The sequence below is a fragment of the Phyllobates terribilis genome, unplaced genomic scaffold (assembly GCF_046119375.1).
Source record: "Phyllobates terribilis strain yellow unplaced genomic scaffold, ASM4611937v1 Scaffold_9__5_contigs__length_417890890, whole genome shotgun sequence".
In the NCBI taxonomy this organism is placed as follows: domain Eukaryota; kingdom Metazoa; phylum Chordata; class Amphibia; order Anura; family Dendrobatidae; genus Phyllobates; species Phyllobates terribilis.
In genome coordinates this window covers 247191474-247214147 of record NW_027362769.1, presented here as the reverse complement: position 1 = coordinate 247214147, position 22674 = coordinate 247191474, and positions in this window count along the sequence as shown.

Below are 22674 nucleotides of genomic sequence, written 5' to 3'. Positions count from 1 at the left end.
TTCAATTACACCTCTGGCTCCTCTGTTTTTAGTATTTACCCTGGGCTCCAATACCGCTAGTTGCTGCTCAGAAGTGCTGTCTGCACAGTCAACGCTTGCTTGCTCCAGTGTTATTGGGATTCAGTAACGTCAGCTGATCCCCAGCTGTGTGTCCGGCAATTTCTCCTGCTCTGTCCACATTCACACTACTACAGATTTTAAAGTTGCTCCAATTACGCCTCTGTCTCCACTCTGTTTTTAGTATTTACCCTGGGTTCCAGCACCGCCAGCTGTTTCCCAGCAGTGTCTTTGGCACGGGTACTCCCTCCTGCCCAGCCTGGTTCCAGCACGCCAGCTGTTTCCGGGTAGTGTCAACGTCACTTTGCCTCCAATGCGTTGTCCTGTCGTGTTGCGGTCGAGTTAGCCGACTCTATGGTGCCTGCAGTTTAGGTGACTCCTATGTGGGCTGCGGGATCTGGCAATGAAGGCTGGCTCCATAGTGCCAATAGGACAAGAACCCCCTGTAGGACTGTGGGTTTTGGGAACTGCGGCCGGCTCGCGGCCTTGCAACTTTTTTTTAAATGGGTACCTTCTGCTACCGTTCCGGGTTCCAGTACCATCAGCTGGTTCTCGGCAGTGCCTTTGGCTTAGGTGCCTCATTCTCGGTATCCAAGTTCCACCAACGTCTGCTGGTCCTTGGTAGTGCTTTCGGGCACAGGTACCTCCTGCTTTTTAACCGAGTTACAGTACCGTCAGCTGGTCTTCGGTAGTTCTATTGGCACTTGTACCTTCTGCTACCCATCCGGGTTCCAGTACCGTCAGCTGGTCCTCGGTAGTTCCATTTGCTCTTGTACCTTCTACTACCCATCCGGGTTCCAGTACCGTCAGATGGTTCTCGGCAGTGTCTTTGTCATGGGTACTCCCTCCTTCCCAGCCTGGTTGCAGCACGCCAGCTGTTTCCGGGTAGTGTCAACGTCACTTTGCCTCCAATGCGTTGTCCTGTCGTGTTGCGGTCGGGTTAGCCGACTCTATGGTGCCTGCAGTTTAGGTGACTCCTATGTGGGCTGCGGGATCTGGCAATGAAGGCTGGTTCCATAGTGCCAATAGGACAAGCACCCCCTGTAGGACTGTTGGTTTCGGTAACTGCGGCCGGCTCGCGGCCTTGAAACTTTATTTTACATGGGTACCTTCTGCTACCCATCCGGGTTCCAGTACTGTCAGCTGGGTCTCGGCAGTGCCTTTGGCTTAGGTGCCTCCTTCTCGGTATCCAAGTTCCACCAACGTCTGCTGGTCCATGGTAGTGCTTTCTGGCACAGGTACCTCCTGCTTAGTAACTGAGTTCCAGTATCGTCAGCTGGTCTTCGGTAGTTCCATTGGCTCTTGTACCTTCTGCTACCCATCCGGGTTCCTTTACCGTCAGCTGGTCCTCGGTAGTTCCATTTTCACTTGTACCTTCTACCACCCATCCGGGTTCCAGTACCGTCAGCTGGTTCTCGGCAGTGCCTTTGGCTTAGGTGCCTCCTTCTCGGTATCCAAGTTCCACCAACGTCTGCTGGTCCTTGGTAGTGCTTTCTGGCACAGGTACCTCCTGCTTAGTAACCGAGTTCCAGTACCGTCAGCTGGTCTTCTGTAGTTCCATTGGCTCTTGTACCTTCTGCTACCCATCCGGGTTCCATTACTGTCAGCTGGTCCTCAGTAGTTACATTTGCTCTTGTACCTTCTACTATCCATCCGGGTTCCAGTACCGTCAGCTGGTTCTCGGCAGTGCCTTTGGCTTAGGTGCCTCCTTCTCGGTACCCAAATTCCACCAACGTCTGCTGGTCCTTGGTAGTGCTTTCTGGCACAGGTACCTCCTGCTTAGTAACAGAGTTCCAGTACCGTCAGCTGGTCCTCGGTAGTTCCATTAGCTCTTGCACCTTCTGCTACCCATCCGGGTTCCAGTACCGTCAGCTGGTCCTCGGTAGATCCTCAGCCTTCTTGTACCTTCTGCTACATTTCGACATTCAAGCTTTTTGAAATGGTTCTTGGTAATCGCTCTGGATCACCCTGACAAGGACCCTGAAGACGAGGACCCTGAAGATCACCCCGAAGAAGACGAGGACCCCGAAGACGAGGAACCTGAAGATGAGGACCCTGAAGACCAACCCGAAGAAGACGAGGACCCCGACGATGAGGACCCTGAAGACGAGGACCCTGAAGACCAACTCGAAGAATACGAGGACCCCGAACACGTGGACCCTGAAGACGAGGACCCTGAAGACCAACCCGAAGAAGACGAGGACCCCGAAGACGACGACCCTGAAGACGAGGACCCTGAAGATGACCCCGTAGAAGACGAGGACCCCGAAGATGACGACACTGAACACGAGGACCCCGAAGACGATGACCCTGAAGACGATGACCCTGAAGACCACCCCGAAGAAGACCAAGAAGATGACCCTGAAGAAGTTGACCAAGAGGACAAAGAAGAAGAAGACAAGCACCAAGATACAGAAGAACAAGAGACAGAAAACCAAGAAGCAGAAGTACAAGAAGCTGCAGAACAAAAAGCGGAAGAACATTAAGCATAAGACTAAAAATTAGAGCAAAAGATAATATCTAAATTATAAGCAGAAGATGACTAAGCAGTGTATGGGGTTGAGTCCGTTCCTCCTCGTGGTGACCCTGGAAAAGACCTGCTGCTGCAGGCCAAACTGAATGCGGACAAATCCTGTTGTAAATCTTTTGTGACAAGCAGAACGAAAGGTGTAATGTTCAAACTTTTATAGATAACAACTACAGGAATGCCTGTCACAAATAAGAATATGATGAAGAAGAAGAATATGAAGAAGATGAAGAAGTAGAATATGAAGAAGAATAATAGTTGAATAAGAAGAATATGAATAATGTAAAAGAAAAGAATAATACGAAGAAGGTGAAGAAGAAGAAGATGAAGAAGGTGAAGAAGAAGTTGATGAAAAAGATGCTGATGCTGAGGATTATGAAGGAGAAAGTGTGGGAGAAGTAAAAAAGAAGGTGAAGAGCATGGAGGTAGTGAAACATAAATATCTGACAAAATATAAAAATACTTAACATAGTCAATATTTCCATAACTCAGAACGTCTTAAAAAAAATATTAATTCCTGCTATTCCATTTGACTGGGCTAAACCTTTATGCCTTTATTGTCTCCCCCACCTCCCCCAATACATTCTACATTATTCTTAGTTGTTTTCCTTCATTTAGAATTAACCTACAAGGAAAGAAAGGGTTTATTTTCGTTCCTATATTTCTGTCCCATTGACTTGCATTGGTTTCCGGTATCGGAATCGGCGATATCCGATACTTTTGGGGTATCGGTCCGATCCAATCCGATCCGATATTTCCCGATATCGGAAGGTATCTCTCAACACTAATGAGAAGTTTAAGATCCTAAAATATAACTTTTATTAGAATATTAAATTATTGTCCAAAAGCTATAAGTATGGACCATAAAATGTTAGACCAGTATGCAAAACCTCTCTATGAGTTTTGTTTGAGTAGTGGTATTTTTTCTAATTCAAAGTTGCCACAAAAAATATATTAGAAGCAGAGAAGAGAGAACCCAAACTTGAAAGTTCGGGGTTCATGTCGCACAGTTAGTGTCCGGTATAAACCTGCTTAAAAGTTCAGGTCTTCATTGATTTCAATAGGGTTCGGGTTCTGGTTCTAGTTCGGGTAAAGTTCTGGTACCCAAACTGAACTTTGAAAAAAAACTTCAGGTAGGGTACCAGAACCTGAACTTCCATGGGTTTGCTCATCCCTAATTGCAAGTAATACATTACCTGTGTGAAACACCAAATGAAACTCAAACTGTCCTCTGTTATGCACGTTGTGTGAATAAAAGTCTATTTATGGTTTGTTGAGCTGGATTATTTTCATTTTACCATTATAATAAACGCATATAGTATCCATACTGAACATAAAATGAAACTATAATAGCATACACAATGTTGCAAGTGCAATATTAAAAATTATTTTTAGCTGCATTTTTCTCCTTAAATTGATTTTATACATGACATTTATGGCCCAATACATTCTTGGTCAAATTCATGGTCCATGGAGTCTCAATGATTAACAGAACAAATGAGCTCATTTCCAGGCTCTCAAGTTTTTATGCTACACTACTGGACAGAGCAGGGATAATGGGCACATGGCTATGTCTACTACTGGAGCTAAGGATATTCCATTCAATGAGCCATCAAAGCCAAGTGCCAAAGATCGCCTCGAACCGCTTTGTACTGAAACAAGTTTTGGCCTTAATGCCAAATCATTTTTTTCACGTGTTTATTGTTGCTTTCCAAGAGCCATAACACTTTTTGTAATTTTTTTGTCAGATGAAGGTTTGATTGTTTTGGAATGAACAGTATTGGTCAGTGGCACCATTTTTAGGTACAAGTAAACTTTAGCAAACTTTTATTATCTCTTTATTTGGAGGAATATAAACAAAACAACAATTCAGTGATTTTTATTTTTTATATTTTAAACTTTATGCTATTTATTATGCAGCACAAATAAAGTGCTAAGTTCAGTCTGTGGATCACAATTACGGCACTACAAAATTTCTATAGTTTTATTGATGTTTTACTTTTTTTGCAATAGCCAAACTCTTGTTTTTGCCTTATTATTTTTTATGTTTCCATATTCTAAATGGTTTAGTTTTTTTACATTTTCTATTAATAGAGCTATATGAGACCTTATTATTTTATCCAATAAGCTGCACTCTTCATTTCATGGTACATATGACTTTTTGATGAGTGTTTATTACATTTCTTAAGAGTTAAAATGAATAAAAGTACAATTCTCGATACATTTTATATACAGTGGCTTGTAAAAGTATTCAACCCCTTTGCCATTACCATGTTTCACTGTGGGGAGGTTGTTTTTGGGGTGATAAGCTGTGTTGGTTTGGCGCCAGACATAGCATTTACCCTGGTGGCCAAAAAGATCAGTTTTGTTCTCATCTGACTACAGCACCTTCCTCCATACATTAGGGGAGTCTCCCACATGTCTTTTGGCAAATTTAAAATGAGTCTTACAATTTTTGTCTGTAAGTAAAGGCTTTTTTCTGCCCACTCTTCCATAAAGGTCATCTCTGTGAAGTGTATGTCTTATTTTAGTCATGTGGACTCCAGTGTCTGCTTGGGAACTCTGCAGCTTCTTCAGGGTTATCTTTGGTCTCTGTGTTGCCTCTCTGATTAATGCCCTCCTTGTCAAGGCTGAGAATTTTGGTGGGCGGCCCTCTCTTAACAGGTTTATTGTGGTACCATGTTGTTTTCATTTAATGATAATGGATTTGATGATGTTTTAGGGGATCATCAGAGAATGGGATTTTTTTTATAGCCCAGGTTTGACTTGTACTTCTCAACAACTTTGTCCCTGACTTGTTTGGAGATCTCCTTGGTCTTCAGGGTGTTGTTTGGTTAGTGGTGGTGCCACTTGTTTATTTGTGTTGCAGCCTCTGTGGCCTTTCAGAAAAAGTGTGTATATCTTGACAAACCATGTGACACTTAGATTGCACACAGGTGGACTTACTTTCACTAAGCATGTGACTTATGAAGGTAATTCCTTGCACAAGAAATGTTTAGGGGTTTCATCGCAAAAGGGGTGAATACATATGCACATGCCAATTTTTAGTTATTTGATGTGATAAATTTAACTTATGCCTATATTTTTCTCACTTCACTTCACCAACTTAGACTATTTAGTGCTGATGCATCACACACAAATCGGATTACAAAAATATTTAAACACAGGTTGTAATGTAACAAAATAGGTAAAAACCCAAGGGAGGTGAAAACTTTCGCAAGTCGCTGTAATTCATCATTCAGTACATTTGACATATTGTCTGTATTCTGTGGGTCAACTCAATTACAACAATTACTTCTGCAAAAGAAAAAAGTAATAAAAAAAAAATTACATCCCAGCCTAGAATTCCTTCAGCAAGGTTTGCTTCTTTAACCAGTTGCTGCCCTTTTCACTCTCTAAGGCTATGTCCACATGTCCAATAATGATACTTTCGAATGGATTAATTAGCAATCCGTTGGCAAAAAAGTTATACAGACACAAATTTTTAGTCCCGTTATAAAACACTGACCTTTGCAAAATCCGTATTTTTAACATTGAAGTATATGGAAAATGGATCTGTTAATTAGCCATCTGTTTCTCTTTCATTTGCAAAGGATCTGATTTTTGCTTACTGGATCAAATGGAAGAAAACGGATGGCTACTTAATGGATCCAGCAGAGATAATTTTTTTAAAAACTGACTAAAAAGTTGTGTCTGCACTCAGACAACTTGTGACTGATCTCTGCATTTTTTGCAACATTGAGGAACAAGAAGTGTCTTCACAAAAAAGTTTTTAAAAATATTTGCTTTATTAATTTATTTTAACAATATAATATAGAGTAAGTAATAAATGGGTGCCTCTAGCCTAAAGGGAACCCAGCTCTAAATTATCATATATATTCTAAATGCGTTGTGGTATAGGTATAAAAATACTTAATACTGAAAAATGAAAATTGCACATTCATGCACATGGTATAGTGTTGAACATTTTCATGGACATTCTTAATGTACATGCTGTCACCAAAGATAAATATTTATGGTAATGGTGTACGGTACTTTTTTGCCCCAGTATGTTTAGCCAGGGGTGACCTTCTCAACACTATGCCATTTGTTTGAATGTGAAATTTTCATTTTTCCAAATTCATTTGGGATCCAGTTTTGGGCTTCACATTTTAAAAAGGATACTCAGTAGTTAGATTCAGTTCGAAGGCGGGCAACTTGATTATTACAAGGGATGGACGGCCTCTCATATGATGAGACGTTGATAAAGTTGAGCTTGTTTAGCTTAGAAAAACAACGCCTTAGAGGGGATCTCATTTAGGTGTATAAATATATGTGTGGTCAGTACAAAAGACTAGCACATAACTTATTCCTACCAAAGACTATACTAAGGACTAGGGGGCACTCATTACAGGTGGAAAAAGGCGATTCCGGCACCTAAAAGGAAAGTGTTCTTTACAGCCAGAGCAGTCAGACTGTGAAATGCCCTACCACAAGAGGTAGTAATAGCCAACACTATAAAAGCTTTCAAAAATGTGCTGGATGATTTCCTCGATACAGGTAACATTGTCGGTTATAGTTAAATTAGGCAAAATGTTACACCTACAGTAGTATATTTGATCCAGGGTTCTTGTACTGATCGCCTTTTCCCAGGGTTAAGAAGGAATTTTTCCCCATGATGCAAATTGGCTGAATGTGTCCTGGGGTTTTTGCCTTCTTCTGGATCAACAGATTTAGGTATAGGGATTTTACTAATACCATTATTAGAATCATAAGAATAAAACAAAAATAAAACTAATTTAAAAATTCTAAACTGGTTCATTTGTAATTGTAATAGTGCAGTAATAATAAAAATGGTAATAATTAGTGTTTAGCGAACATGCTCGACACTGCTCGGTACTCGCTCGAGTATCACGCTACTCGGGATGTTCGGCGAGCACCAAGCATTTCCGGGTTACTCGGGTGGGAGCTCGGGTCTCCGCCCTGCATGTTTGGTGCTCTTTACAGAGCCAATGAACATGCAGGGATTGCCAGCCAGTCACTGTAATGCCGCAGCCTTGTTGTTTGTGGGCATTACATTGATTGGCTGGCCGCACAGCGTCACCTCGAGTATTTAAAACCGGGCGACGCCATCTTCCACACAGACGGCTGGGATCAGACAGTGTAGGGACAGCACTGCTGATTTAGGGAGAGATATATACTGTAAAATAGTTAGTGTAGGGTCTGTAAAGGCTGCCAGATCAAACAAACAGTTCTTCTCAGGACTAATATCCATCCCAGATATCAGGCAGGCAGGCTGTATAGGAGATGCAGTGGTTATACCAGCAAACGAGGCATTACAGTCCTGTGCTCCTGTTGCTGAAATTGCTGGACTTAGCTCCAGGTCTCAGGGGCGGGGAAAAAACTTTTTTTTTCATCTAAATCCTCTTTTTTTTCCCTCGTTCAAACTGTACAAATATCAGTCTTATTAACCTTTTGGTCTCCCCCCCCCCCAAAGAAAAAAAAAAAAAGAAAGTGTGTCTGTGACAGTTCAGACACAAATATATCTGTTGAAAATAGTCTGGTGTAGGCCAGAGAAACAGAAGTGCGGTTTTGGAGTTCCACAGTTCCAACCTCTGTATTACCAACTTTTGGGCCATTAGTATCTAAAAAAAAAACAGTTTGAGTGTGTTGCTCACTGTTAAACCGCAAATATATATATTTAAAAAAGTCTGGTATACACCAGTAAATTATAACTGTGGTTTTGCTGTTCCACGGTAAAAAATCTCTATTATCCTGCTTTTGTCATTTTTTGCCGTAAAAAAAAAACTAATAGTGTCTCCCTGATTTTTCAGACACAAATATATCTGTTGAAAATAGTCTGGTGTAGGCCAGAGAAACAGAAGTGTGGTTTTGCAGTTCCACGGTTCAAACCTCTGTATTATCCACTTTTGGGCCATTTGTATCTAAAAAAAAACAGTTTGAGTGTGTTGCTCACTGTTCAGCCACAAATATATATATTTAAAAAAGTTTGGTATACACCAGTAAATTATAACTGTAGTTTTGCTGTTCCACGGTAAAAAATCTCTATTATCCTGCTTTTGGCATTTTCTGCCATAAAAAAAAAAATAATAGTGTCTCCCTGATTGTTCAGACACAAATATATCTGTTGAAAATAGCCTGGTGTAGGCCAGAGAAACAGAAGTGTGGTTTTGCAGTTCCACGGTTCAAACCTCTGTATTATCCACTTTTGGGCCATTTGTATCTAAAAAAAAACAGTTTGTGTGTGTCGCTCACTGTTCAGCCGCAAATATATATATTTAAAAAAGTCTGGTATACACCAGTAAATAATAACTGTGGTTTTGCTGTTCCATGGTAAAAAATCTCTATTATCCTGCTTTTGGCATTTTTTGCCGTAAAAAAAGAACTAATAGTGTCTCCCGGATTTTTCAGACACAAATATATCTGTTGAAAATATTCTGTTGTAGGCCAGAGAAACAGAATTGTGGTTTTGCAGTTCCACGGTTCAAACCTCTGTATTATCCACTTTTGGGCCATTTGCATCTAAAAAAAACAGTTTGTGTGTGTCGCTCACTGTTCAGCCGCAAATATATATATTTAAAAAAGTCTGGTATACACCAGTAAATAATAATAGTGGTTTTGCTGTTCCATGGTAAAAAATCTCTATTATCCTGCTTTTGGCATTTTTTGCCGTAAAAAAAAACTAATAGTGTCTCCCTGATTTTTCAGACACAAATATATCTGTTGAAAATAGTCTGGTGTAGGCCAGAGAAACAGAAGTGTGGTTTTGCAGTTCCACGGTTCAAACCTCTGTATTATCCACTTTTGGGTCATTTGTATGTAAAAGAATCAGTTTGAGTGTGTCCCTCACTGTTCAGCCGCAAATATATATATTTAAAAAATTCTGGTATACACCAGTAAATTAAAACTGTGGTTTTGCTGTTCCACGGTAAAAAATCTCTATTATCCTGCTTTTGGCATTTTTTGCCGTAAAAAAAAACTAATAGTGTCTCCCTGATTTTTCAGACACAAATATATCTGTTGAAAATAGTCTGGTGTAGGCCAGAGAAACAGAAGTGTGGTTTTGCGGTTCCACTGTTCAAACCTCTGTATTATCCACTTTTGGGCCATTTGTATGTAAAAGAATCAGTTTGAGTGTGTAGCTCACTGTTCAGCCGCAAATATATATATTTAAAAAAGTCTGGTATACACCAGCAAATTATAACTGTGGTTTTGCTGTTCCACGGTAAAAAATCTCTATTATCCTGCTTTTGGCATTTTTTGCCGTAAAAAAAAAACTAATAGTGTCTCCCTGATTTTTCAGACACAAATATATCTGTTGAAAATAGTCTGGTGTAGGTCAGAGAAACAGAAGAGTGGTTTTGCAGTTCCACAGTTCAAACCTCTGTATTATCCACTTTTGGGACATTTGTATAAAAAAAAAAAACAGTTTGTGTGTGTTGCTCACTGTTCAGCCGCAAATATATATATTTAAAAACGTCTGGTATACACCAGTAAATAATAACTGTGGTTTTGCTGTTCCATGGTAAAAAAATCTCTATTATCCTGCTTTTGGCATTTTTTGCCGTAAAAAAAGAACTAATAGTGTCTCCCTGATTGTTCAGACAGAAATATATCTGTTGAAAATAGTCTGGTGTAGGCCAGAGAAACAGAAGTGTGGTTTTGCAGTTCCACGGTTCAAACCTCTGTATTATCCACTTTTGGGCCATTTGTATCTAAAAAAAACAGTTTGTGTGTGTTGCTCACTGTTCAGCCGCAAATATATATATTTAAAAAAGTCTGGTATACACAAGTAAATAATAATAGTGGTTTTGCTGTTCCATGGTAAAAAATCTCTATTATCCTGCTTTTGGCATTTTTTGCCGTAAAAAAAGAACTAATAGTGTCTCCCTGATTGTTCAGACAGAAATATATCTGTTGAAAATAGTCTGGTGTAGGCCAGAGAAACAGAAGTGTGGTTTTGCAGTTCCACGGTTCAAACCTCTGTATTATCCACTTTTGGGCCATTTGTATCTAAAAAAAACAGTTTGTGTGTGTTGCTCACTGTTCAGCCGCAAATATATCTATTTAAAAAAGTCTGGTATACACAAGTAAATAATAATAGTGGTTTTGCTGTTCCATGGTAAAAAATCTCTATTATCCTGCTTTTGGCATTTTTTGCCGTAAAAAAAAACTAATAGTATCTCCCTGATTTTTCAGACACAAATATGTCTGTTGAAAATAGTCTGGTGTAGGCCAGAGAAACCGAAGTGTGGTTTTGCAGTTCCACGGGTCAAACCTCTGTATTATCCTCTTTTGGGCCATTTGTATGTAAAAGAATCAGTTTGAGTGTGTCGCTCACTGTTCAGCCGCAAATATATATATTTAAAAAAGTCTGGTATACACCAGTAAATAATAACTGTGGTTTTGCTGTTTCACGGTAAAAAATCACTATTATCCTGCTTTTGGCATGTTTTGCCGTAAAAAAAAACTAATAGTGTCTCCCTGATTTTTCAGACACAAATATATCTGTTGAAAATAGTCTGGTGTAGGCCAGAGAAACAGAAGTGTGGTTTTGCGGTTCCACTGTTCAAACCTCTGTATTATCCACTTTTGGGCCATTTGTATCTTAAAAAAAAACTGTTTGAGTGTGTTGCTCACTGTTCAGCTGCAAATATATATATTTATAAAAGTATGGTATACACCAGTAAATTATAACTGTGGTTTTGCTGTTCCACGGTAAAAAATCTCTATTATCCTGCTTTTGGCATTTTTTCCGTAAAGAAAAACAGTAATAGTTTCTCCCTGATTGTTCAGATTGTTTAAAAGAGTCGGGTGTAGGCCACAGAAATAAAACTGTGGTTTTCCTCTTCTAGTCTACTTTTTATTATCCTTTTTCCATTGATAGTGCGAGTGTAAGTTATTTTACTTCCTTTACAATGGGCAAGGCGCATGGCAAGGGACGTAGAAGTGGACGTTCTTGTGATGGTGCATGCAGAGGACGGGGCCGTGGCCAAGGTGAAAATGTGAAACAACCAACAGCCACATGTTCACGCTCCCACTTCTTGACAAAATTACTAGGGAAGCACAGAACAACACCAGTATTGAGAACTGATCAGTGTGAACAGGTTATTAATTGGATAGCAGATAATACTTCCAGTTACCTGGGCACCACAACCTCCGGTCTGTCTTCCACATGGTCAAATCTTAGTAGCCGTGAGTCTTGACTGCATACTCCTCCTCACCCTGATGCTCCTTCCTCCCTCCATGCCGAGTGTCGTCAGACAGCAACTGATCCCACACTTGGACACTCTGAAGAGCTGTTCACTGGTCCATTTACAGATTTGTGCCCCTCGCCTGCTCCGCTTGCAGTGGTGGAAGAGGAGATCCCATGTAGCGATGCCCAAATATTTGAACAGCCTCGGCCACAGGAAGTCGATGCTGGCAATTTTTTACAAGAGGTGGACGATGACGAGAAACATTTGCCAGGAAGTGAGGAGGAGGATCGTGGTGCGCAAGTGGAAGAGGAGGAGGTGGTGGATGATCTAGTAACTGACCCACCGTGGCAGGAGGACATGCAGAGCAAGGCCAGCAGCTCACAGGGTGAGGGAGGCAGAGTACCCCAACAGGCAGGAAGAAGCAATGGGGTGGCCGCACACAGAAAGCAGGCAACAGTTCCCCGTAACACCATCACGAGGGACGTTGCCAGTACAACCTGTAGGTCTTCCAGAGTCTGGAATTTTTTTAAAGACTCTGCTGATAACTTCAAAAAGGCCATTTGTGCCACCTGCCATGCCAGCATCAGCAGGGGTGACAAAACTGCCAGCCTGACCACCACCAGCATGATCAGGCACATGGCAGCAAAGCACCCGACTTTGTGGGGCGAAACCCAGGGTCCCCGACCAGTGTCAGCGGGTGTCACCACTGCTTCTTCCGCTGTTGGGCGTGCAATAGAACCCCCTGTTGTGTGTGCAAGCCAATCCCCTGTCCATACTGCATACAAATATGCCCCCTCCTCTCAGTCTTCACTTGTTACGGCAGTTTCTCAAGAAACAGCATCAACGTCCACGTCCACGTCCTACTGCAGCGTTCAATTATCCATATCCCAGACCTTTGAACGAAAGCGGAAATTCGCAGCTAACGCCCCACAAGCCACAGTCCTCAATTCGCACATTTCACGACTGCTTGCGTTGGAAATGCTGCCTTTTAGGCTGGTGGAGAAGGTATCCTTCCGCAATCTTATGGCGGTGGCCGTCCCTCGGTACTCGGTCCCCAGCCGACACTATTTTGCCCGGGGTGCCATCCCCACACTACACAAGCACGTGTCCCAAAACATCTGCCGTGCCCTCAACAACGCAGTTACTGGGAGAGTCCACCTGACAACGGACACGTGGACATGTGCTTGTGGCCAGGGATGGTACATCTCCTTGACGGCACACTGGGTAAACATTAGAGATGAGCGGTGTTCGACTAGAACTGTTCGCCAATCTCAAATTCGAGCTGTTTTGGGCGGTGTTCGAGTTGTTCGACGAACCCGAACGATTTGCAAAAAATTCGGCTGTTCGAGGTTATGTTCGATAACTGTTCGTGCACCAAAAGCGTGTCCTGCATGTCTGGTGCTATTTAGAGCACCAATCATGCAGGGATTGTCTGCCACTCACTGTAATGCCACAGCCATGGTGGTTGTGGCATTACAGTGATTGCCCAAATCGATGGGAACAGTGCCAACAGTGAAACATGAAAAGCCGGCAATTCAGCAGCGGCATACACCTCTACCCGACAATTTAGAACCGAAAGAATAGAGCTTCACACATAGATTAGATAGATATAAACATGTCAGCCACATATATACGAAGTACAGTGAAAGTGCTGCTTACTGTACTTGTCATTTAGCGTAAAGGATTTATCAAAAAAAATAATAGTGTTTTCATGCACCGTCTCTTTAAAAAAGCCGGCCGGCAATTTGGCAGCGGTACCCGACAATTTAGAATAGAAGGAATAGAGAATCACACATAGATTAGATAGATAGAAACATGTCAGTCACATATATATGAAGTACAGTGACAGTGTTGCTTACTGTACTTGTCATTTAGTGTAAAGGATTTATTAAAAAAAATAATAGTGTTTTCATGCACCGTCTCTTTAAGAAAGCCGGCTGGCAATTCAGCATCTGTACCCGACAATTTATAACAGACAGAATAGAGCTTCACACATAGATTAGATAGATAGAAACATGTCAGTCACATATATATGAAGTACAGTGATAGTGTTGGTTACTGTACTTGTCATTTAGTATTAAAATAAAGGATTTATTATTAAAAAAATTGGCGTGGGGTTCCCCTTAATTTTAGGCTCTAGCGGAGGTTAAGCAGACAGCTGGGGCAGATGTTTGAAGCCTGGGAAGGGGGTAATACCCACGGAGCTTCCCAGGCTACTAATATCAGCCCCCAGCTGAATACCTAGCCTTTACTAGCTATTAAAATGGGGGACCCCCCCAAAAAAATGACGTGGGGTCCCCCCTAATTTAATAGCTAGCAAAGGCTAGGCAGACAGCTGGGGGCTGATATTAATAGCCCAGGAAGGGAGCCATGAATATTGGCCCCCTCCCAGGCTAGAAACAACAGCCGTCAGCCGCCCCAGAAATGGCGCATCCATAGGATGCGCCAATTCTGGCACTTAGCCTCGCTCTTCCACGCTGCCCTGGTGCGGTGGCAGGGGGTAACAGGGCTGTGGTTGATGTTAGCTTATAATGCCAGCTGACATCAAGCCCAGGTTAGTAATGGAGAGGCGTCTATAAGACACCCCCATTACTAACCCCATAGTGAAAGTTAAAAGAAAACACAACACCCAGAATAAAGTCCTTTAATTGAAATAAAGACACAATTCTTTATTGTTCTAAATTAAACCATACTTACCATCACGCCCATTCCAGCTGAAGCCAACGATCTCCTGTAATAAAAATAAAATAATAAAGCAACCTCATCCTTACCTTTCCATGGTTCCCACGACAGCTTCAGCTCTGCTACATCGAGATGACAGGCTGGACCGCAGCAGAACGCTGCCATCCAGCCTGTCATCCCGCAGACACTGAGAAGAGCAGGCTTGCTTGCGCTCCACATTGTCTCTCTGTGACGGCATAAAGATGAGCCGAGGTCATGTCCAATGAACTCGGCTCACCTCATGCACGTCACTTACAGCGTGGGAGAATTCTCACGCTGAAGCGCTGAGTGCAGGAGAATTCTCCCACGCTGTCAGTGACGTGCAGGAGGTGAGCTGAGTTCATTGGACATGAGCTCACCTTATGCATGTCACTGACAGCGTGGGAAAATCCCCCTGCACTCAGCACTTCAGCGTGAGAATTTTCCCACGCTGTCAGTGACGTGCATGAGGTGAGCCGAGTTCATTGGACATGACCTCGGCTCATCTTTATGCCGTCACAGCCAGACACTGCAGAGCGCAAGCATGCCTGCGCTTCTCAGTGTCTGCGGCATGACAGGCTGGATGGCAGCGTTCTGCTGCGGTCCAGCCTGTCATCTCGATGTAGCAGAGCTGAAGCTGTCGTGGGAACCATGGAAAGGTAAGGATGATGTTGCTTTATTATTTTTCTTTTATTGCAGGAGATCGTTGGCTTCAGCTGGAATGGGCGTGACGGTAAGTATGGTTTAATTTAGAACAATAAAGGATTGTGTCTTTATTTCAATTAAAGGACTTTATTCTGAGTGTTTGTGTTTTCTTTTAACTTTGACTATGGGGTTAGTAATGGGGGTGTCTTATAGACGCCTCTCCATTACTAACCTGGGCTTGATGTCAGCTGGCATTATAAGCTGACATCAACCCCAGCCCTATTACCCCCTGCCACCGCTACAGGGCAGCGTGGAAGAGCGAGGCTAAGTGCCAGAATTGGCGCATCCTTTGCTAGCTATTAAATTAGGGGGGACCCCACGTCATTTTTTTTGGGGGGTCCCCCATTTTAATAGCTAGTAAAGGCTATGTATTCAGCTGGGGGCTCATATTAGTAGCCTGGGAAGCTCTGTGGGTATTACCCCCTTCCCAGGCTTCAAACATCTGCCCCAGCCGTCTGCTTAACCTCCGCTAGAGACTAAAATTAAGGGGAACCCCACGCCAATTTTTTTTAATAATAAATCCTTTATTTTAATACTAAATGACAAGTACAGTAACCAACACTATCACTGTACTTCATATATATGTGACTGACATGTTTCTATCTATCTAATCTATGTGTGAAGCTCTATTCTGTCTGTTATAAATTGTCGGGTACAGATGCTGAATTGCCGGCCGGCTTTTTTAAAGAGACAGTGCATGAAAACACTATTATATTTTTTAATAAATCCTTTACACTAAATGACAAGTACTGTAAGCAACACTGTCACTGTACTTCATATATATGTGACTGACATGTTTCTGTCTATCTAATCTATGTGTGAGGCTCTATTCCTTCTTGTCTAAATTGTCGGGTACCGGTGTATGCCGCTGCTGAATTGCCGGCCGGCTTTTTTAAAGAAAGCGTCTTTGAGCAGTTTGTCAGCTTTTGGACACCTTTGAAGGTGTTTTCCATGTGTTTCTATGTGTTTTTGTTTGCCTGCCATTGGTTTTAACGGTGTTCGACGGTGTTCTAAGGTGTTCGACGAACAGTTCGACGAACAGTTCCTCGAACATCCCGGTGTTCGACGAACCGAACCGAACCCGAACACTACGGGGGTGGCTCAACACTAGTAAACATAGTGGAAGCCGGGACCCAGTCGGGCCTTGGGACGGAACACATCCTCCCCACACCAAGGAATGCGGGCCCTATGACAGTCATAGTTGCCTTCACAGTGTACAGCTCCTGCGCATCCTCCTCCTCCTCCTCCTCAGTTCAGCCTCCATCTCAGATATCACCACATTAGTTACAAGCTGGAAGCACTGCAGTACTGCATCCACCAAGCGGCAACAGACTGTGCTGAAACTCATAAACTTAGGTGAGAAACCTCACACTGCTTGTGAGTTGTGGACAGCTGTGAAAGAGCAGGCAGATCTGTGGCTGAGACCGCTGAACCTCCATCCAGGCATGGTCGTGTGTGACAATGGCCGTAACCTGGTGGCGGCTCTGAGGCGAGGCGAGATCACACACGTACCATGCCTGGCTCATGTGCTTAACCTCGTGGTTCAGTGGTTTCTTAAATCGTACCCCAAGTTGCCAGATCTGCTCATCAAAGTAAGCAGCCTATCAGCTCATTTTCGCACGTCGGCTACATCTTCCGCCGCCCTTGCTGTGTTTCAGCAGCGTTTGCAGCTTCCGTCACACCGACTGGTGTGTGGTGTCTCCACACGTTGGAACTCTACCCTCCACATGTTGCAAAGGATTTGTGAGCAGAAGAGAGCAGTTGTGGAGTACCAGCTGCAACAAGGCTGTCGATATTCAGGTCAGACCCCACACATAAGACCTCAGGAGTGGACCTGGATGTCTGACATATGTACCATCTTGACAAACTTTGAGGAATCCACCAAGATTTTGAGTGGCGATGACGCCATCATTAGCATCAGCATTCCACTTGTCTGTCTTTTGCAACGCTCTCTGCAGAGAATTAAAGAGGAGGAAATGTTGCCAGAGTATGATGAGATGGATCAAGAAGCCGTAGCGGGCGATTACACACAGCGCAGCCTCATCTCATCCCAACGTGCATTGGGGGACAATGAGGGAGAGGAGGAGGAGGAGGAGGAAAAACAGGAGCTTGTATCATGCGCTGTAGATGGTAGTACATCTACAACTGTCATACCTTCGGTTCAGCATGGGTGGCCTGAGGACAGGGCGGAGGAGGAGGAGGAGGAGGAGAGCATGGTCAGTTGTCATCTTGGTGAGGACACGGAAGTCTTGCCCGTTACCAGTCTGGCACGCATGGCTAACTTTGTGTTACGCTGCCTTAACCGTGACCCTTAGGTTGTCAAAATGTTGGGTGACAGTCATTACTGGTTGGTGACACTTTTAGACCCCCGCTACAAGGAGAACTTTCACTCTCTTATTCCTGAGGTGGAGAGGTCTACAAAAATGGGGCAGTGTAACATACCTGGCGGCGTCTTTGCATAGTGGTCCATCTCCCACTGTGCAAGAGCGCGCACTTGAGAATGTCTCTCTGGCTTCCCTCCATGCTGTCTGTTTGTGTCTGTTTCTGCTGCTTAAGGGTGGTGCCCGATCACTTCCTGCTGTTTGTACCTGCTGTGGGTCACACCCCTTGTGTGTCCTCAGCCTATTGCTGTCTGTCACCTGGTATTTAACCCAGCTGCTCCAATCAATCCCTGCCTGAGCATCTTGCCCTGTCAGTTGGCTTTTGTCTCTGACATGCCAGGTCCTGTCTATGTTACCTGTCTTGCAGTATCTGTTCCCATGTCTGTACTGTGTCCTATCTGTGTACCCTAACCTGCAGTCTGTACATGTTCCTTGCCTCTTGTCTGCCTATCCTGGAGGCTGTATTTCCAGGCCCGTCTGAACACGCTCCTAGCCTGTTCCTCCCGCCTTCTAGGGGCCGATTACCTAGACCTGCTCCTGTATCTTGTCTGTCCTGTCGGAACACGTTCCTTGCCTGTTCGTCCCGCCTCTCTGGGGGCCGTATTCCCCGACCCGCTCCTGTATTCCGCTGCAGTGTCGGTCTCCTCCGTACACTCAGTTCCAGTCTGAACTCTCTCCTATCTTTTACCTGTTTTTTCTCTATGTCCGTTCCTTTCCTTTTTCTGCAGAGTCTGAACTCGTACCTAACTCCTGCTTGTTGTCTCTGTACTCCCGTTTGTGAGTTTGTGGTCCACTCGCTACTTCTCTGCAAGTACCCTGTGGGTATCTGGCTCTGCCTTTCCCTTCCTGTCTGTTCCGTGTGAACAGAGCCCTGTCCTCCCTGCTCTGCCTTGCTCTCCGCTCCAGGCAGCCTCGTCCTGCTCTGCTCTTGCTCACCGCTCCAGGCGGCCTCGTCCTGCTCTGCTCTTGCTCACCGCTCCAGGCGGTCTCATCCTGCTCTGCTCTTGCTCACCGCTCCAGGCGGTCTCGTCCTGCTCAGCTCTTTCTCACTGCTCCGGCAGTCTCGTTCTGCTCTCTCCCTTTACCTCACTGCTCCAGCAGTCTCGCTCAGCTCCCTCTTTCTCACTGCTCCATCAGTCTCGTTCTGCTCTCTCCTTCTTTCTCACTGCTCCAGCAGTCTCGCTCTGCTCCTTCTTTCTCACTACTCCGGCTGCTCTTATTCTGCTCTCTCCCCTTTGCTCGCTGCCCTGGCAGTCTCGCTCTGCTCCCTCTTGCTCGCTGCTCCGGCAGTCTGCTCTTACCCTTTGCTCGCTGCTCCGGCAGTCTCGCTCTGCTCTGACCCTTTGCTCGCTGCTCCGGCAGTCTCGCTCCGCTCTGACCCTTTGCTCGCTGCTCCGGCAGTCCTACTCTGCTCTGACCCTTTGCTCGCTGCTCCGGCAGTCCTACTCTGCTCTGACCCTTTGCTCGCTGCTCCGGCAGCCTCGCCCTGCTCCCTCTTGCTCGCTGCTCCGACAGTCTCGCCCTGCTCCCTCTAGATTGCTGCTCCGGTAGTTTGCTCTGACCCTTTGCTCGCTGCTCCGGCAGTCTCGCTCTGTTTCCTCTTGCTCACTGCTCCGGCAGTCCTACCCTGCTCTTACCCTTTGCTCGCTGCTCCGGCAGTCTCGCTCTGCTCAGACCCTTTGCTCGCTGCTCCGGCAGCCACGCTCTGCTCTGACTCTTTGCTCCGCTCCTGGCGGCCTCGTCTTGCTCTCAACCTGCTGTGTTTGTATACCGCTTCTGAGGTTCTGTACCAGAAGTCCCAGTCTGTACTGGGTTCTATCCTCTCTGTGCTCCAACCTGTTGTACCTGCCAGTACCTCCCCGTCTGCATACCAGTGTGCCAGCCTAAACCTTCCAGTTCCTGTATTCCCCGGTGTGGGCCAACAGCCGTGTCCGGAGTCTGACCTGGAGTAGACCCTGGTACCTCTGCTCGGTTCCTCCCTGGTGCACTGGCGTCGTACGCCGTCGTGCGATCTTGGTCGGATCGGGCAGACACTTAGTTACGCCCCTCCAGGCACTCTCCGGTACGGTACAGTGGAATCACTACAATCACACGCACACGCCGCTCAGCCCGGGCGTGTGCATTACAGCATGCTCAGGCCATGGTTCCCGTTGAGCCCCACGGCCTTCGCTCTCTGAGACGTTTTCCAGCGAATACGTGCATTAAAAATAAATAAATACATTTTTTTTTCCTTAGCTGACTTCCAGGTGAATTACGCACCCGTCCAGATGGATCTATCAGCTCTCGTTCCTGCGGATCCGCCACGTTACTATGGGGATCCAAGACAGAGTCGTGCATTTGTGGAGCACTGCATGCTACACTTCAAGTTCTACCCTCTATGTTTTCCCACAGATCGGTTTAAGGTGGGATTCATGATGTCTTACCTAGCGGGTGATGCCTTGAATTGGATCATCCCCCTATGGGACGCACAGGATCCTATCGTCCTGGACATAATGGCCTTACTGGTGGCCTTTCTAATGGTCTTCGATGATCCTAACCCGGAGGCTCCTGCTGAAGCTTCACTTCCCAGTATCCCGGAGCAGCCCCGATGGGTAATGTGTGTGGGTAGCGCAATAGTCCTCCAGCCCAATGAGACTACTGCCCATCCAGAATCCTCACAGGGTGACTACACTCTCCGGAATACTTCTCCCAACCTCAAGAGGCAGTCCAGACGTGCTAGACGTAGAGGCAAGCCGTCACGCCAGGGTCTGTCCTCCCTGAGACCTCCTGACCCCAACCTTGAAGTCCCTACTTAAGCTTCAGCTCCCTGTATCCCGGAGAAGCCCCAACGGGTAATGTGCGTGGGTAGTGCACCAGTTCTCCTGCCCGAAGAGACTGCTTCCCACCCAGAATCCACACCGGAGGACCCCCTGTTGCCTCCTGAATCCCCCGGGATACCACTTGATGACAATTGGAGAGAGACTTCCCTATACTCTGCACCTGATACCTCGCCCGCTTCGTCCAGTGAGTCCGACCTGGTGTTCTCCAAAGCAGAGCTTACCCCCGAGTCTCTAGACCCCTCCGATCAGGCGGAGGATCTCCAGTTTTCTCCTGAACCCTTCGGGGTGCTACCTGGTAGCGAATGGACAGAGACTTTCCTATACTCGGTACCTGATACCTTGGCTGCTTCATCCAGTGAGTCCGACCTAGTGTACTCCGAAGCAGAGGTTACCCATGAGTCTCTTCACCCCTCCGACCTGGCGGAGGACCTCCAGTTGTCTCCTGAGCCCTTCTGGGTGCTACCTGGTAGCGAAAGGACAGAGACTCTCCTATACTCTGTACCTGATACCTTGCTCGCTTCGTCCAGTGAGTCCAACCTAGTGTACTCCGAAGCAGAGGTTACTCCCGAGTCTCTACACCCCTCTGATCAGGCGGAGGACCTCCAGTTGTCTCCAGAACCCTTTGGGGTGCCACCTGGTGGTGAATGGACAGAGACTTTCCTATATCCTGGATCTGATACCTCGCTCGCTTCGCCTAGTGAGTCTAACCTAGTGTACTCCGAAGCAGAGGTTATTCTTGAGTCTCTACACCCCTCCGACCAGGCGGAGGACCTCCAGTTGTCTCCAGAACCCTTCGGGGTGCCACCTGGTGGTGAATGGACAGAGACTTTCCTATACTCGGCACCCGATATCTCGCCTGCTTCGTCCAGTGTGTCCGACCTAGTGTACTCTGAAGCAGATATTTTCCCTGAGCCTCTGCACTCTTCTGACCCGGCGGAAGTCCTTCAGTTGTTTCCTGAATCCTCCGGGGTACCACCAGATAACAAAGAGACAGTGACTTTTTCTCACCCTGTACCTGATAACCCATCTATTTCTTCCTGTGAGTTTGACAAGATGTACCTCGAAGCAGAGATTACCCCCAAGTCTCTGCTCTCCTCCAACCCGGTGGAGGACTTCCAGTTTTCTCCTGTACCCTCTGGGGTGCCACCTGAAAATATGTGGAGAGAGACTCCCTTGTGTGCTGTTCCTGGTACTCCACCCGTTTCGTCTGTTGCTGAGGAAGGCTGGATAGGAGGTAGCATCCTAGCTAACCAGATGAGACCAGTTTTCCTGTGGACAGTGGAAGTGATCTCCTTGAAGTGAAGGATTGGCCCTCGAATTCCCTGCGGAAGATTCTGGCAGGCCTGAAGAAGAGGGGGCATAAGGGGGGGGTAATGTAACATACCTGGCACCGTCTTTGCATAGTGGTCCATCTCCCACTGTGCAAGAGCGCGCACTTGAGAATGTCTCTCTGGCTTCCCTCCATGCTGTCTGTTTGTGTCTGTTTCTGCTGCTTAAGGGCGGCGCCCGATCACTTCCTGCTGTTTGTACCTGCTGTGGGTCACACCCCTTGTGCGTCCTCAGCCTATTGCTGTCTGTCACCTGGTATTTAACCCAGCTGCTCCAATCAATCCCTGCCTGAGCATCTTGCCCTGTCAGTTGGCTTTTGTCTCTGACATGCCAGGTCCTGTCTATGTTACCTGTCTTGCAGTATCTGTTCCCATGTCTGTACTGTGTTCTATCTGTGTACCCTAACCTGCAGTCTGTACACGTTCCTTGCCTCTTGTCTGCCTATCCTGGAGGCTGTATTTCCAGGCCCGTCTGAACACGCTCCTAGCCTGTTCCTCCCGCCTTCTAGGGGCCGATTACCTAGACCTGCTCCTGTATCTTGTCTGTCCTGTCGGAACACGTTCCTTGCCTGTTCGTCCCGCCTCTCTGGGGGCCGTATTCCCCGACCCGCTCCTGTATTCTGCTGCAGTGTCGGTCTCCTCCGTACACTCATTTCCAGTCTGAACTCTCTCCTATCTTTTACCTGTTTTTTCTCTATGTCCGTTCCTTTCCTTTTTCTGCAGAGTCTGAACTCGTACCTAACTCCTGCTTGTTGTCTCTGTACTCCCGTTTGTGAGTTTGTGGTCCACTCGCTACTTCTCTGCAAGTACCCTGTGGGTATCTGGCTCTGCCTTTCCCTTCCTGTCTGTTCCGTGTGAACAGAGCCCTGTCCTCCCTGCTCTGCCTTGCTCTCCGCTCCAGGCGGCCTCGTCCTGCTCTGCTCTTGCTCACTGCTCCAGGCGGCCTCGTCCTGCTCTGCT